General features: G+C 37.5%; 1 long non-coding RNA gene across 2 annotated transcripts in view; it reads left to right on the top strand.

Moving 5' to 3' along the window:
- LOC309621361 overlaps positions 1-2,502 on the top strand; it is a 31,842-nt gene extending 29,340 nt beyond the window's left edge. For both annotated transcript variants that reach the window (XR_014239967.1, XR_014239968.1), the window contains one exon: positions 1,242-2,502. This is a non-coding gene — a long non-coding RNA (uncharacterized lncRNA). The remainder of the gene's footprint in view (positions 1-1,241) is intronic.
- Positions 2,503-15,861: the final 13,359 nt, after the last annotated feature.

Below are 15,861 nucleotides of genomic sequence, written 5' to 3'. Positions count from 1 at the left end.
TCTTGCTGCATTTGGGTCAATAATCAGGCCCAAATTAATTCAAACAAATGAGTTCTACTATGATTACCTTTGACAAAAGGAGGAATAATTATGGAGAGAAAAATTGTTTGCACGTTTGTAAATATTAGATTCTTGTCCTGTTAATTGTCTTTAAGGTTTTGTTATACATCTGTAAGCTGAACTAGACCCTAAGCTTTTCGGTTTCCTCAGGTATCTGACTACAGATTCCCAAACTAAACAGTTCCCCATTTTCTCACACCTTTCTGTTTTGGAATCAATAAGAAAAAATGCTGCCCTATATCTCCTTGGAAGGGACTATACAAGGTCCTCCTCACTACCCAGATGGCACCCAAGCATCAGAGACTCAAGCCTTAGATACACAGCATATAGCTAAAGAAGGCTCCATCTGATATACAGTCCTATGTGCACTGGGAACCTTCAAATCAAATTTACCGGGAATCGAAGCACATGACCGCTGAATGAGATAGCTCTCTCAATATGACCTTACCAGGCCTGTTTACTTTTTTCCCATGGTTACTTCCTACCCTAGTCTCTCTCCCTCCTTTTCTCAGACAGACAATGCTCTCATTTGTATTTCTCAATCTATTACAAAAGGATACTTATCTAATTGTTGGGTTTGCCACCAGAAACTCCCATCCATTAACAACAGTGGTGACCCTTCAGTCCACCCTGTAATAAATTTTTTCACTTGTCTCAAGTGCTTCCTAATTTCACCCAGCATCCCCTTGATATCAGCTACAAAGTAAAGCTTTTGAAACCTCCCATCGATCCACCCCATTAAGCCTCCACAGCCCCTTAAATGGGAAATACTAAGGGAATATATGACTCTGAGTTTGCCTCCACAGGGAGAGCCTTTCTCCTTTGGGTCAGAATAAGTGCCAGTGAACACATGATCAGAAATCTCTTTTTGACAGCAGGAGAGCTGGACGATTCCAGAGCCAAAGCAGTAGCAGCCCAACAACAATCACTTAATTCATTGGCTAAAGTAGTTTTGGACAATTGTGTAGCCCTTGATTACCTACTTGCTGAACAAGAAGGCATTTATACAATAGCAAATACCACAAGTTGCACACGAATAAATACCTCTGGAGAGGTAAAAATTTAATTACACATGATAAAGAAACAAGCACAATACAAATTGGACTAGTCATGTTAATTTTAATTCTGCTTTGCATAATTATTTTTAAGTTCTGTACCTGTTGCCTGTCTATCCTTTGTAGAAATGACATACTCATTAGATTGATGCTAGCTTCACACTTCTGAGATGATCTCCAATGTTTATGACCTTGAAAGGATATAGACTTTAAATGGGAAACAGCTGAAAGTTCTCCCTCCTGTCCCTCCTTGTTACTAAAATGGTTTCAAATCACAATGCGCTTTCCCTCAGATGGGAGACATGAAAACCAAGAAAGGTCATTCCTGGCACCAAGGGATAAAACCCACTAAATATGTACAACCTAACTCTTGACAAGCAATGCTTTCCAGGAAAAAGCTTGATAAAAAAGGGAAAATGTGAAAATAAATAAAGGAAAACCTCATTTAAAATGGAGTCAGGAAACCCCTGAAGGGAGAGCTCTCATGCACATACCACTCATTGCAGGCTGCATAACCAGCAGGAAGAAGGAAGATAAGAAGAGTTAACACCTATCCTTCTGAAACTACTCCAAAAAATTGTAGAGGAAGGAACACTTCTGAATATATTTTATGAGGCCACCATCACCCTGATGCCGAAACCAGACACAGATATCTCAAAAAAAAAAAAATTACAGGCCAATATCACTGATGAACAGAGATGCACAAATCCTCAACAAAATACTGGCAAACCGAATGCAACAAGACATTAAAAGGCTCATACACTATGATCAAGTGGGATTTATCCCAGGGATGCAAGGATTTTTCAATATCCACAAATCAATCAATGTGATACACCACATTAACAAACTGAAGAATAAAAACTATATGATGATCTCAATAGAGGCAGAAAAAGCTTTTGATAAAAATTCAACATCCATTTATGATAAAAAAAATCTTCAGAGAGTGGGCATAGAGGAAAAATATCCTGACATAATAAAGGTCATATATGACAAACCCATAGCTAACATCATACTCAATGGTGAAAAGCTGAAAACATTTCCTCTAAGATCAGGAACAAGACAAAGTTGCTCAGTCTCACCACTTTTATTCAACATAGTTTTGGAAGACCTAGTCACAGCAATCAGAGGAAAAGAAGAAATAAAAGGAATCTGAATTGGAAAAGAAGTAAAACTGTCACTGTTTGCAGATGCCATGATGCTGTACATAGAAAATTCTAAAGATGCTACCAGAAAACTACTAGAGCTCATCAATGAATTCAGTAAAGTTGCTGGATACAAAATTAATATACAGATATCTGTTGCATTTCTATACAATAATAACAAAATATCAGAAAGAGAAATTAAGGAAACAATCCCGTTTACCATAACATCAAAAATAATAAAATATCTAAGAATAAACCTACCTAGGGAAGCAAAAGATCTGTACTCTGAAAACTAAAAGACAATGATGAAAGAAATTGAAGATGACACAAACAGATGGAAAGATATGTCATGTTTTTGGACTGGAAGAGTCAATATTGTTAAAATGACCAAAGTACCCAAGGCAACCTACAGTGCAATCTACAAGGCAATCTACAATGCAATCCCTATCGAATTACCAATGGCATTTTTCACATAACTAAAACAAAAAAATTGAAGATTTATATGGAAACACAAAAGACCCCGAATAGTCAAAAAAATCTTGAGAAAGAAGAACGAAGTTGGAAGAATCCGGCTCCCTGACTTCCAACTATACTACAAAGCTACGGTCATCAAAACAGTGTGGTACTGGCACAAAAACAGACATATAGATCAATGGAACAGGAGAGAAAGCCCACAAATGAACCCATGCACTTACAGTCAATTAATCTATGACAGAGGAGGCAAGACGATACAATGGAGAAAAGACAGTCTCTTCAATAAGTGGTGCTGGGAAAACTGGACAGTGGAATCTAAAATATGACACAAATGAACATATCCACAAAACAGGAACAAACTTGTGAGAACAGACTTGTGATTACCAAGGGGGAGAGGGGTGGGGGAGGGAAGGATTGGGAGTTTGGGATTAGCAGACGCAAACTATTATATATAGGATGGATAAACAACAAGGTCCTACTGTATAGCACGGGAAACTATATCCAATATCCTGTGATAAACTATAATGGAAAAGAATATGAAAAAGAATATATATATGTATAACTGAATCACTTTGCTGTACATCAGAAATTCACACATTGTAAATCAACTATACTTCAATAAAATTTAAAAAATTAAAATAAAAGATGCCTTCTTCTGTATTTCCTTAGCCCTAGAGTCAAAAGAGACTTTTGCTTTTGAGTGGCAGAACCCTACACGCAATAAAAACAACAATACTGCTGGACAGTCCTGCCCCAAGGTTTCAAAAATTCCCCTACCATCTTTGGGGAAACTTTAGCTAAAGACCTAAAAGAGGTACATCTGGAAGAGGGAGCCCTCCATCAGTATGTAGATGGCATCCTGATCGTCAGCCTTACTAAGGAGGTCTTTGACAAAAATGCTATAACTGCTCTGAAACACCTAGCCCATAAAGGATCTAAGGTGTCCAAGAAAAAGGCTCAAATATCACAGACTTGGGTGACCTACCTAGGCTTCATTCTCACAGAAGGTCAGAGAAGCCTATCCCAGAAAAGAGAAGAAGCCATTTGTAGCCTCACCCCTCCTAAAACTAGAAGACAGCTTAGAGGTTTCTTGGGGATAGCCAGGTTTTGCCATATCTGGATCCCTAAGTATGGTATAATAGCTAGGCCTCTATATGAAAAGTTGAAAAGGAAGGATGATGATCCTTTTGAATGGAATTCAGAAGGCAAAGGGGCCTTTCAAGAATTCAAAAAGCAATTATTTCAGGCCCCTGCCCTGGTCCTCCCAGATTTAGCTAAACCCTTTGACCTTTACATTCATCAGAGAAGGGGAATCGCCCATGGAATATTAGCTCAAAAACTGGGACCTCTTAACTTGGGTGGTGTTTGTTTTTCTAAACAGTTAGCTTGAACCACTAAGGGATGGCCTCCTTGCCTACGAGAAGTAGCTGTTACTACAACCCTGCTAAAGGAGGCTGAAAAGTTAATGTTTGGTCAGCCAGTCACTATATGGACTCCCCACCAGGTTCGAGTAAGTTCTAAGGGAGCAGAAGGCCATCCCCTGGAAGGTCTATTCAAGTTCAGACTATGCTTATAGACAACCCAGTGGCTACAATAAAAATATGTCACATGAGAAATCCTGCCACCCTGCTACCCATGGAAACAGAGCCCCTGGAGCATGGCTGTATAGAAACCACAGACATGATCTATTCCAGTTCCCCAAACTAGGAAGCGAGCCTCTCCTGAATGCCAAAGAACAATGGTTCACAGATGGGAGCAGTTTTATGAGAGAGGAAAAAAGGTTGGTGGGATACATAGTGACCTCCCAGACCCAAGTCACAGAGGCAAGAAGCCTAACCCAGGGGACTTCTGCCCAAAAGGCAGAGCTGATAGCCCTCATCTGATCAGAGGTCTCATCTCTGGACCAAGAAAATCTTCAACGTTTACACAGGTTTCTCGGTATGCCTATGCCACCTTACACATATACTGGGTTATTTGGAAGAAAAGAGGTATGCTTACTGAAGAGAATAAACAGGTATAGCATGGCTTAAGCATGGCTTAAGCTTAAGTTTAAGCTCTTAGATGCAGCACAGCAAAAAAAAGGTGGCAGTGATTCATTGTAGGAGTCTCAAAAGGGGGATGCAGAGTTATTAAAGGGAAAAAACAAGGCAGAAGCAACTGCCAAAAAAGTGGCCCTAGAACCAGTCAGTAACTTGTCAACTACCCTCATACCTCGAAGGCTGGATCCATTCAATTATTCCCCAATCTACACAAAGGAAGAATTAGACAAAGCCCCCAAAGGCCATGGATGGCTCGTTAAGAACATGGGCCATGATTCTTCCCCCAAACTGAAGCTTGTCAAACCATCAGGGAAGCTCATCAAGGAACTCAGTATAGGAGGCAAGCCCTTAACAACTGGTTAGCTGAGGTCATCGTAACTCCTGTCATGAAAAGTATAATTAGTTGCATAGTTGAGACGTGCTTCATCTGCATAATGACCAACTCCAACACCAGACCCCCACCCCCACCCCCTCAGAAGCTCTCAGATAAGGCCCATTCAAACCAGAGGGACATATCCTGGAGAAGGTTGGCAGACAGATTTCACCATCATGCTGAGAGTACCAGTCAATTTCAGGTATCTCTTGGTGCTAGTAGACACATTTTCTGGGTGGATAGAAGCACTCCCTGCTAGAACTGAAATGGCAGCTGAAGTGGCTAAGGCATTAAAAGAAGTGGCTAAGCCTTAAAAGAAATAATTTCCAGGTTTGAGCTCCTAGAGTCCCTACAAAATGATAATGGTCCAGCATTTGTGTCTCAAGTGATGAAAGAGATAATGAGTATCCTGGGAATAAAATGGAACTTTCACTCAGCCTGAAGACCCCAAACATCAGGGAACGTAGGGCAATGCAATGAGATCTTCAAATGGGCCTTAGCCAAGCTATGTTAGGAACTTCAAGAAAATTGGATTAAGTTGCTTCCAATTGCCCTAATCTGCATGCAGTTAGCCCCAAGAGATAAGTTAAATCTAAGTGAATTTGAACTCATGTATGGTAGACCCATTCCCCAAGCCTAAGGGACACCTTAACCCCCTTGAGCCCCCTATACCTCAAGTATGCCTACCAGGTAGGTGAAACCATGAAAGCTCTCATAGAATATGGTAACTTAGTGCTGCCTGCACCCACTGACCTGGCCCAACACCCCTTCTGGCCAGGAGACTGGGTGTACCAAAAAAACCTGGAAAACTGGCAGCCCACAATCAGTTCACTCCTAAGTGGAACGGACCACACTTCGCGATCCTAACCACCCATTCTGCCCTGGAATTGCAGGGGATTATTCCATGGGCACATCACACTCAAGTGAAGGGGGCCCCTGAGCCCCAAACTCCAGAGTGACAACGTGGGGCAATGGACTCCCTTGACTACTCATGTGAACCTCTCTCTGGCCTGAAGCTTCTTTTCCAAAAAACAACAAAAGTGTCACCAGAGATATTCAGTCCTTGGCAGTGAGCCTCAACATCAGGGCATACTTTTGCCTACAGGCAAAAGATCTAGATACCCTCATTTTTAAGAAAAATTTGACATATGACCATTATTCTCTTGCTAGTATTTGGGCTATGTGTCTTAAATTGTCTGGTGTCCTTTGTCTCCAAAAGGTTAGACAAATGGTAGTCCCTCAGGGGTAAGAACAGTTAGGGCTGAGGCCTGGTGACAATCAAACATATCTAAAAGTAGCTGGAGAGAAGTTCTGCTTCTCTACCCGAGGTTATGAGGACGCCCCAGATCAGCAAGAAGCAGATACAGACGACAGACTTCGCTCCCTCAGAGCTCCTCAAGAATGAGGAGCAGGACAAAAGACACAGGAGGGACTTTTCACCAACAAAGCCCATTAAAATTCCTGGGAAATAAAAATAGAATCTGGGTAATAAAATCTAACCTTTTTTTTTTTTCCTTTTCCTTTGTGCTTCATCCAGTTTTACTTGCTCATAGGGGGCCACATGCGGAGGCCTCACACCTGGCACCTCAGACAGGGTTCCTAGTGTGAAACGACTATGCTGACACGTCAGCTCAGGTCGGGACCTTGTACAGAAGTGCTGAGCACAGCACGGCAATTCAAGATGGCGGTGGCAGGCCACGTCAGAGACGCCGTGCTGGCACCGCCACGTGGAATGTGAGCAGTGCAGCGGTGCCCATCAGGAGAGAACTCCGCTCCCTCCTCTCCCCTCTGACAAGAACCCTGTAAAGCAGCCTGCTCACAGCCTTTCGGGGAGAGTGTGTCCTCTAGAGCTCAGGCTTGCACCTCTCCACTCTTTGATCAAAGAATAAAGCTTTCCTTCTGAACCAAACTCTTTCTCATTCTATTGGTTCTAAAGACACCAAGCAGGAGGACACTTTTTCGGGCCTGACTCAAAAGGGTTGGTAACAATCGCACTTATTTGCTCTTGCACTTATACCATCACCATGAGAAGAACATGGCTGGGCTAGCAGCCTGATCTCTCCCGGTATGGATGGATCCTCCTCGGAAAAAAGACATGTGGAATGAGACATGTGGATGAAAGAGACATCCAGGATCACCCTAGATCAGGTGACCTAAGCCAGCTGTAAGTATGAAAATTATCTTAACCAAAATCATCAGAGCTGCCCAGCTGAGTTCAGACTAGATCAGTAGACTCTCCACCTATCAGCAGAGGCATGAAAAATGACTATTTAATGTTGTATGCCACTGAGATTTTGAGGTGATTTGTTATAAAGCAAAAGCTAATGAGTTCAGCAACATTTAATGACCAAAATTAGTGGAGTAACATCTACAGCATTCTCATGGGAATAAAGAAATTAATATCCAAGCTATTTGTCTTTTACATAAAATCACTACAGACAAATTACCTGAACATGCAATATCAAAGAGAATATTGTTAATATGAGACTTCTAAGAAAAGACAAAAGGAGTATTTCTTGTCATTCAAGTAAAACTTTGGAAATTTTAGCAAAATAAATGCCACAGGTTATTTAATATATTTAATTAAAGATCCTAGGTTCTCTTTTAGTTTTTTAAGGAACCTCCATACTGTTTTCCACAGTAGTTGTATCAATTTACATTCCCACCAACAGTGCAGGAGGGTTCCTTTTTTACCACACCCTTTCCAACATTTATTGTTTCTAGATTTTTTGATAATAGCTATTCTGATCAGTGTGAGGTGATACTTCATTGTAGTTTTGATTTGCATCTCTCTAATGATTACTGATGTTGAGCATCTTTTCATGTGCCTCTTGTCCATCTGTATGTCTTTCTTGGTGAAATGTCTATTTAGGTCTTCCTCCCACTTTTTAACTGGATTGTTTGTTTTTTTGATATTGAGTACCATGAGCTGTTTGTATATTTTGGAGATTAATCCTTTATCTGTTGTCTCATTTGTAAATATTTTCTCCCATTCTGAGGGTTGTCTTTTTATCTTGTTTATGGTTTCCTTTGCCGTGCAAAAGCTTTTAAGTTCAAGTCCCATTCCAAATGTAGAATAGTTGGCTGGTGGGAAGCAGCAGCATAGCACAGGGAGATCGGCTCAGTGCTTTGCGATGACCTAGAGGGGTGGGATAGGGATGATGGGAGGGAGAGGTCCAAGGGGGAGGGGATATGGGGACATGTGTATGCATATGGCTGATTCGCTTTGTTGTGCAACAGAAACTAACACAGTATTGTGAAGCAATTATACTCCAATAAAGATCTATTAAAAAAAAAAAAGATCTTAGGTTCTAAAACCAAAATGGGATAGGATGAAAGAATGAAATGCATACATTACAAACACTGACAATGTGGAAATGATATGTCTAAAAGAAAGAGGGAGAAAAATAAGAAAAATATATAGGAAAAAATAAAAATGCTTAATGCATGTCTCATTTATAATAACTGAGTCAAAGCTGACAAAACAAGTAGTAGAAATCTAAACTTATTCAAGAATACAGAAGTAAACTCTAAGAAATATAATACTAGCGGCAAAAATTAGGAGACGAAGCTAATTTTATTTTTCTTGTAGCAAGGATCTGATAGCTACTGTAAATAAAAAGGAAGAAAGTAGATATATAAAATCCTAAGTCTAAAGTTATGGAAGACATCTCTCTTGCCCTGTCTCACACTTTCTGAGCCTATATTTTACTCTAATTATTGCTATGACAACTAGTTTAATGCCGTTGTAACCAGATAGGGCCTTTTCCTCAGTTTTACAACTATTTCTTTCTTTCTGTTCCAGCACTGTCTCTGAAATCTACAGTTGTGTTGTGATTTTTTGTTAAACTAACATTTATTAAGTAGAACCCTGAGGTGGTGGAGGGTGAGCCAAGTTTCAATACAAGGGAAAGTAAAATAGAGAAGGTTATTACTCACAGGTCCTGGAGGAGGTCCATGGCCTCAAAGGACCACACAGAAGGTAAAGGCAGGGTGCCGACAGAGAGCTAGCAGCTGTACCTAAGGCACACATCTTTATTAGGATCCCTATTAGGTGGAGTGATTTGGAGTTTTCTGACTAAGAGTGAATTGGTTAATTCAAGCCCCAAAGAGTGGGGTTTTGGTAAGCTCAGTGGGGGTCTTTTTTTTTTTTTTAAGTATCTGTTGGGTGTTTTCAAGAACGTTCAGAAAGGAACATTGACAGTTACTTGTGTTTTAATTCACATTCATGTTTTAAACTTAAACTAGATATTCTTGTAGATCTTTTTATCTCAAATCTATTTTGTGAGTGAGGGTCTTCTTTAAGGGGTGCACAAGAGGAAGGAGTCAGAAGGCAGGAGAGACTGTTTATCACCAGGTGTGCTGGGGAACTCACATCAGGAATTTACATTTACTTATGGCTCTGCCAACTGTGATCTAGGGAATGTGGGAAAGTCCCACATTCCCATTCAAGGCCCCTGCATTACTCTTGGCCACACAGAGTGGACGCCAAGGCAACAATATTATAGAGTAGTTTAACTAAACTCTAAACAGGTTGGGACTCCTGAGAAGTCACAGGACTCTCACTCATTGAAAATCTGGAAGTGTTCAGAGGTTAACAGTTAGCACACCCGGAAGCAACTGCTTGACCAGTAGGGTTTGAGTGTTACTAGATGTATCTTCAGAACACCCTGGAGGAACTGAGCATCACTGCCCATTGCTGTGTGTATTCTTCCCGTCACTCCTTGTTTCACTCTTCCCAAACCCCCACTCTTGTTCCCTAGGATCAATTTCCAAAACAAACCTGCATGGGAAGCCCTTGTTTTATATGCCAATTTCTGATGGGAATCTAGGCTTAAAAAAATCAAAAGATAAGCACTAAAACAAATATATAAATATGAAAATTTTGTGATTATATAGGGAAAAATGTGACAGTTGCTGTTTATGCTACTGTGGTTTGTTACCTACTTTTGTAATTGAAGGAAATGCTAAATTTAAGGTCAAGGTTAAGAAAAACTAAAAATATTTTACTCCCATCCAACTTCATGGACTCACTGAATTCCATCTGTGGAACTCTAAGTTAAAAACTCCTGGTATAATAACTATTTGATTTTCATAACAAACCAACTCATGAGTTGATATAAACTTTAATACTATTAAAGAACTTAACATTGCTCACTCTAAGGCAATTTTTATTATGTAGGTAATTTTTAAAGGACTCTGGTTCATCTTTTTAATAACATTGATCATATATACAAAGTGCATCTACGTATTTTCTTAAGTATATACGACTTTGAAATTTACATAGGACAGGTTTTGCTGTTCATTATTTACAGAGGGAGGAAAAGGCAGCAAATGAATTCAACACTTGTCTAAAATGACTTGTCTAATAAGTGCAGGAAGCTGGCATAGACCCAGGTTAGCAGAAAAATTCCTTGCCATAGGTGGGTACAGCACGCTATGGCGTTTTCATATCTGGTATAATATCCTAGATAACCCACTTAACTATATATACTCTTTGAACCTTATTTACAAATTGAAGATGATATAATCCTTTTACAAAATCATGTTGTAAAGATTAAATGAAAAAAATCATTTATCAGAGTGTTTTTATTTATGCAAGACTTCTGAGAGTATAGAGGTGGTCACTGTTTTAAAGAAAATATTTTATTGGTGAGATGAGAAACCTTTACATGAAGCAAATGGAGGACTGGAATTTGTATAGACACTGAATGTGAAAAATGTGAATAGCTCATTAAATAGCTAGTCATAGTCAAGTCTAGACAAAGGAAACTATCTCCACCTTCTCCCCAAAGAACTAAAGTAGCCTAGAGAATGTCCTTACTGGAGAAAGTTAGATAATCCCTGCTCCAAATAAAGAGAGGAATGGGAAAAATGGGCTGACAATGCAGGCTGAGTTCCCCCACATTCACCAGTCAGAAAAGTTGTTCCTTCTCCTCTAAAAAAGATGCCCTGAATGGAATACTCTTCAAGTTAGGAAAATGCAGAATTGGGGAATAAGCACGCCATCTATTAAAAAATGGGAATTTTCAAGTCACTTCACATATGTAAGAATCAGATCAGCATTACAAAGTGAAGTAAAACATACTAATATATATTAAATAGCCGAATGAAACAGGAAATGAGACACAAGAGAAAGAATTGGTAGAACATTAGTATCATAAACCAAGATCAAAGCAAAACTCAAGTTCATTATTTCAATCCAGTCATGGGTAGAAGAGGAAGATAGGGAGGACTTAAAGAAAGAGGTAAACTTGACATACAGAGGACATATAAACTATTAGTGTGATGGTGAGTTCCTAAATGATGATAAAATAAACGTCCTGATGGAACAGTAATTTCACTGTAGTCTGAGCAGGGCAGTGATTTTAGCATGCAAGAGAAATTAGAAAACATAGAATCTGGACAATGCAGTTAATGAACTAGGAATTTATACATGAGATTACAAATGTCACAAACCCAACCTCTGATAGTTTACAACACAAGAGCCAGATCAGATAAACAGCAAAGTCGAGTTGATTCAGAGTCAGTGAAGTATAAAGAAAGGCTCCTTTCCAAGAGCCAGAATTTTGACCATATTTTTGTAGAGTTAGGGTTTTGTTTAAAGAGTTAAATTGGTATCCTTTGTAAGATAGGGCAAGGAGAAGAAAACAAGCATCTTTGACACTAAATAACACATTTATATTTTAAAATCAAAGAACTTCAGGTTTGGAAATGTCTTTAAAGGGCATATTCAATTCTTGCATTATGCAGGACTGACTCCAAGTTAAAAGAACATCATTGTGAATTGAAGTCTAGAGAAGGCATGAAATGAGTTCTTAAAAATAAAAACCTTTGGCTACATTAAAATAGCTTTTGAGTTATTTTTATATCCTGACTTAGCCAAAGAACTTCCAACATCAATAGATATAAAGGACTCAGGTTGCCATCTAACATTTTTCCCAATTGAATATGCAATGATAAATTTCCTTTTGATAAAAAGTTAAGATACTTTCTTAGATATGCTCCATTCTTCATAAGGTATAACTTACTAATCATTTAAATAGAACAACATTCCCATCAATCCATGTCATTTTAAAAAATGAATTATGTCAGCTGCTCTCAGTAAAAGGGACATTTTACTCAAATTTGTGTTTTTATATATAGGCAAAGTAAAATGAACAAGGCTCAATTATATCTATGCAATCCATTTTCCTTAAAGTGGAGGATTATGAAGGAAATGAATGTCTAGTCATATAATATCTTTTATGTTCTGTATTCAGAACAGTAGAACAAAGACTTAATAACATTATAATGGTTGATTAATTGCAATTATTTGATATTTTCATACAAGCACTATTCAAAAGCAGAGTATAAAGAGAAGCCGGAATTTCTTGGGTTATTATGTTATTCATTGTGATATAATAAATATTGATAATAAATGTGTTCTTTGTCCCTAGTTCCTGACACAGAGCTTCAAAATCCCTTGGAATTTCCTAAGTGATAGGAGTTCTTTTGTTTTTCATAATGAGCCCCTTTAGATCATACTTGAATTTATGCTAAGAGATGACTCATGGTGAAACTTAGTTTCAATAGTTTTGAGGGAAAGGTTGGCCATGCCAGAAAGACCAAGCACTTCATTAGAGGGTTGAAACTTTCACTTTTATTCCTCAAACTGTAAATAGGGGAGTGGGACTAGAGATTAAGTTCAATCACATGGTCAATGATTTCATCAATCATTTCTAATTAATGAAACCCAAATAAAATCTCTGAATACTGAAGCTCAGTAGGTTCTGGCTTGCTGAACACATTGATGTGCTGGGAGGGTGGCATACCTGGATGCTACAAGCAGAGGGGATGGGAGTTCTGCACCACCTTCCTCCCTTGAGACCTTGCCTTACTGATTTCTTCCATTTGGGTGTTCCTGAGTGTATCCTTTATAATAAAACTATAGTCATAAGTGTAGCACTTTTAGTGAATTTTTTCTAGTAAATTTTATCACCTGAAGCAGGGTCATGGGAATCCAAGAATTTGTAGTCTAAAGTAAGTGTAGTCTTGTTGGATGCTTTGCCATTTAACTTGTAGGACCTGACACTAACTCCAAGGTATTTAGTGTCAGAACTGAATTGACTTGCAGGACACTCAATTGATGCAAAGAATTGGTGACAGTATGTATTCATTAATGTTAGATCATATACCAATATTTTATTGTGGGCAAACAAATATATCTTTGTAGGCATGCCAGCACTTAACAATTAATTTTTTGAAAATAAAATTGCAGGTGAAGAAATTAACTCTGTACTTGGCATATCATAAGAACACAGAAATAATGACATTTTTATGGGTTGGAGGAAAGTCCAAAGACCTCACATGAAAGAGCATAAAATGGTCTCAATAGGATACATAAGAGAAAAAAAAAAAGCACAGCTAGTGTAAGAGGGAGACACAATGTTAATGGCTTCCATGCATTGTTTTACATGCATAGCTTTATATTAGCATCACCTAGGGAATTTTAGAAATACTGCTTCAAAGGATGCACTGAAAATCAAATACATTGATTCCATGAGAACCAAACATGTTTAAAATGTCCCCTAGTGATGATTCTAAAAATTCAAACTTGAAAATAACTGTTCTAGAGGCAAAATGTATATCCTATAAAAATCAAGAATTATACTTCATCAATCATCTATCTAAAATACTGGATGAAAGAAGATTATTATATAAACCAAATATTGAAGAAAAACAACTTTGAACATAAGTTTCTATAATAAATCTTATGTTAAACTGGATACATACTTTCTTTAAAGTGCACAAGACTCAAATACATTATCTCATAGAAACATGCTCTGAAAAAAATTGCAAAAAGTACTTCAGCTGAAGTAAAATTAATCTAGGAGGAAGACATTATATGGGAAGCAAGATTAATAAAGATTTTATTTAGATTTACTTTTATCTAAATTGACAGAACACATATTTAAGTTTAAGATAATTCTTAGATTGGATTTCAAAAAGCACTCAACAATGTGTTGTTTGGAAGTGACACAAAGCAAAAGGAAAAAAAATTAAGCTTAAAAAGATGTATACAGAGATATAAGGCAAATGTGGAGCAGATACCCCAAGAGGGCAATTTCATATCAGATAAAATATAACTCAAGATTAAGAATAACATAGAAGATTAAAAACAAATAGCTAAAAGAATAATTTAGTAAGAATATATTACATTTATAACATAGTCTTGATATCTGTAAGACAAAATTTGTTAGAAATACAGAAATTAATTATCCTAAAATAGTGGTTTCATCATAATTATCTTGAGAACTGATAGATGTAACTGATCAGAATAATCAAGGTGTTAAAAATGTGACTAAAAGAATAGAAATAAAAGGAATGTTTTTTTAATAAGATATGTACTATGTACTGCCTTGGACACATAGATTATTAACATTGACATTAAAAATAAAAACATTGTATAAGAAACACAGAAAGTCTCAATAAATCCCACAAAATCATTATAATCAATGATTACAAAGAAACTGAACTCATAAGCAGAAACATAATAGCTTGCAATATATGTTAATGTATAGATATGCTAGTGTCATGTTTTTAAATAACTCATAGCTTATACAGGACAGCAAGAGAAATTATAAAATATTTAAAACAAAAAATATTAAAAGTAATAAATTCCAAATTTCCAGACTGAATCCAAAGGGGTCATTGAAGAACACTGAGAGAGAGAAAGGGAGGGGGGGAGAGAGAGAGAAATTGATTTTAATGCTTTCATGAGAAAAGGAAGAATGAAAATAAAGGCAGTAATAGTGCACATTAAAAAAAACTTAAAAAGATGAGTACATCATATTCAAATAAATAAGAAGAAATGAAATAGGAGAATAATTTAAAAAATAAAAAATGATTATGTGATAAAACATTTTTTCTTTAAAATCTAATAAATCTTTGGCAAGACTGATAATGAAAAAAAGAAGAAATAATCATGTATCAGAGTTGCCTTTTTTGTTTGTTTTTGCAAGGATGAGAAATTAACAATGAATGAATTAAGTATAAAATATACATTGAAAAATATGGGAGAGTTCACAGAATTTACTTAAAGCACAAAAGAACAAGACTTAGAAATGAATGGGATAGAAGAGTCTAGATAGCAGGCAGGCCCACAGATTCGATTCTGCTGCTGTCAACACTAAACCCAAACAGCTACAGCTTGTATCACTGGTGCCAGTCCAAGATACTGGCACAACTGCTAAAGCCCTAACAGTTTGCCCCTCAAATTAATCACTTGGAGAATGAATCCTTTGCTTAATTTACTCCCTTGGCTTTCTGGCTCCTTATTCATAACCTACAATTAATGCTATTGATTGGATGAGGCTTCACTAGGTCAGGTTCACGTGAAGGAAGGGCAAGCAAGACTGAAAATGAAGTACCTGGAATTTCCAATATCAGTAGTAAATGAAAGAGGTTCTGCTTTCCACCTTATCAAAAAATAGTTTTTCCATAAACCTCACGTCTACGCTTCATTATCTAACAGAAAATATGTTTCCCAACAAAATATATTCAAAATTTCCTTGCTTTCAGTATCTAGAAACAAATCTCGGATTTTTAGGTAAAGGAAAGTCCTTTTCCCATTCTGTCGTGATTTCAACTGGATTATCTGTAAACAGTAGCCATGTGATATTGTGATTTATAATAAGACATACATATTTGGTCTTTGTTCCCTTTTCTGGCACAAA

This window comes from Balaenoptera borealis (genome assembly GCF_965194805.1).
Source record: "Balaenoptera borealis genome assembly, contig: HAP1_SCAFFOLD_347, whole genome shotgun sequence".
NCBI classification, from domain to species: domain Eukaryota; kingdom Metazoa; phylum Chordata; class Mammalia; order Artiodactyla; family Balaenopteridae; genus Balaenoptera; species Balaenoptera borealis.
The sequence above is the reverse complement of the archived record's forward strand: the minus strand, read 5'-3'. Positions and strand labels throughout refer to the sequence as shown.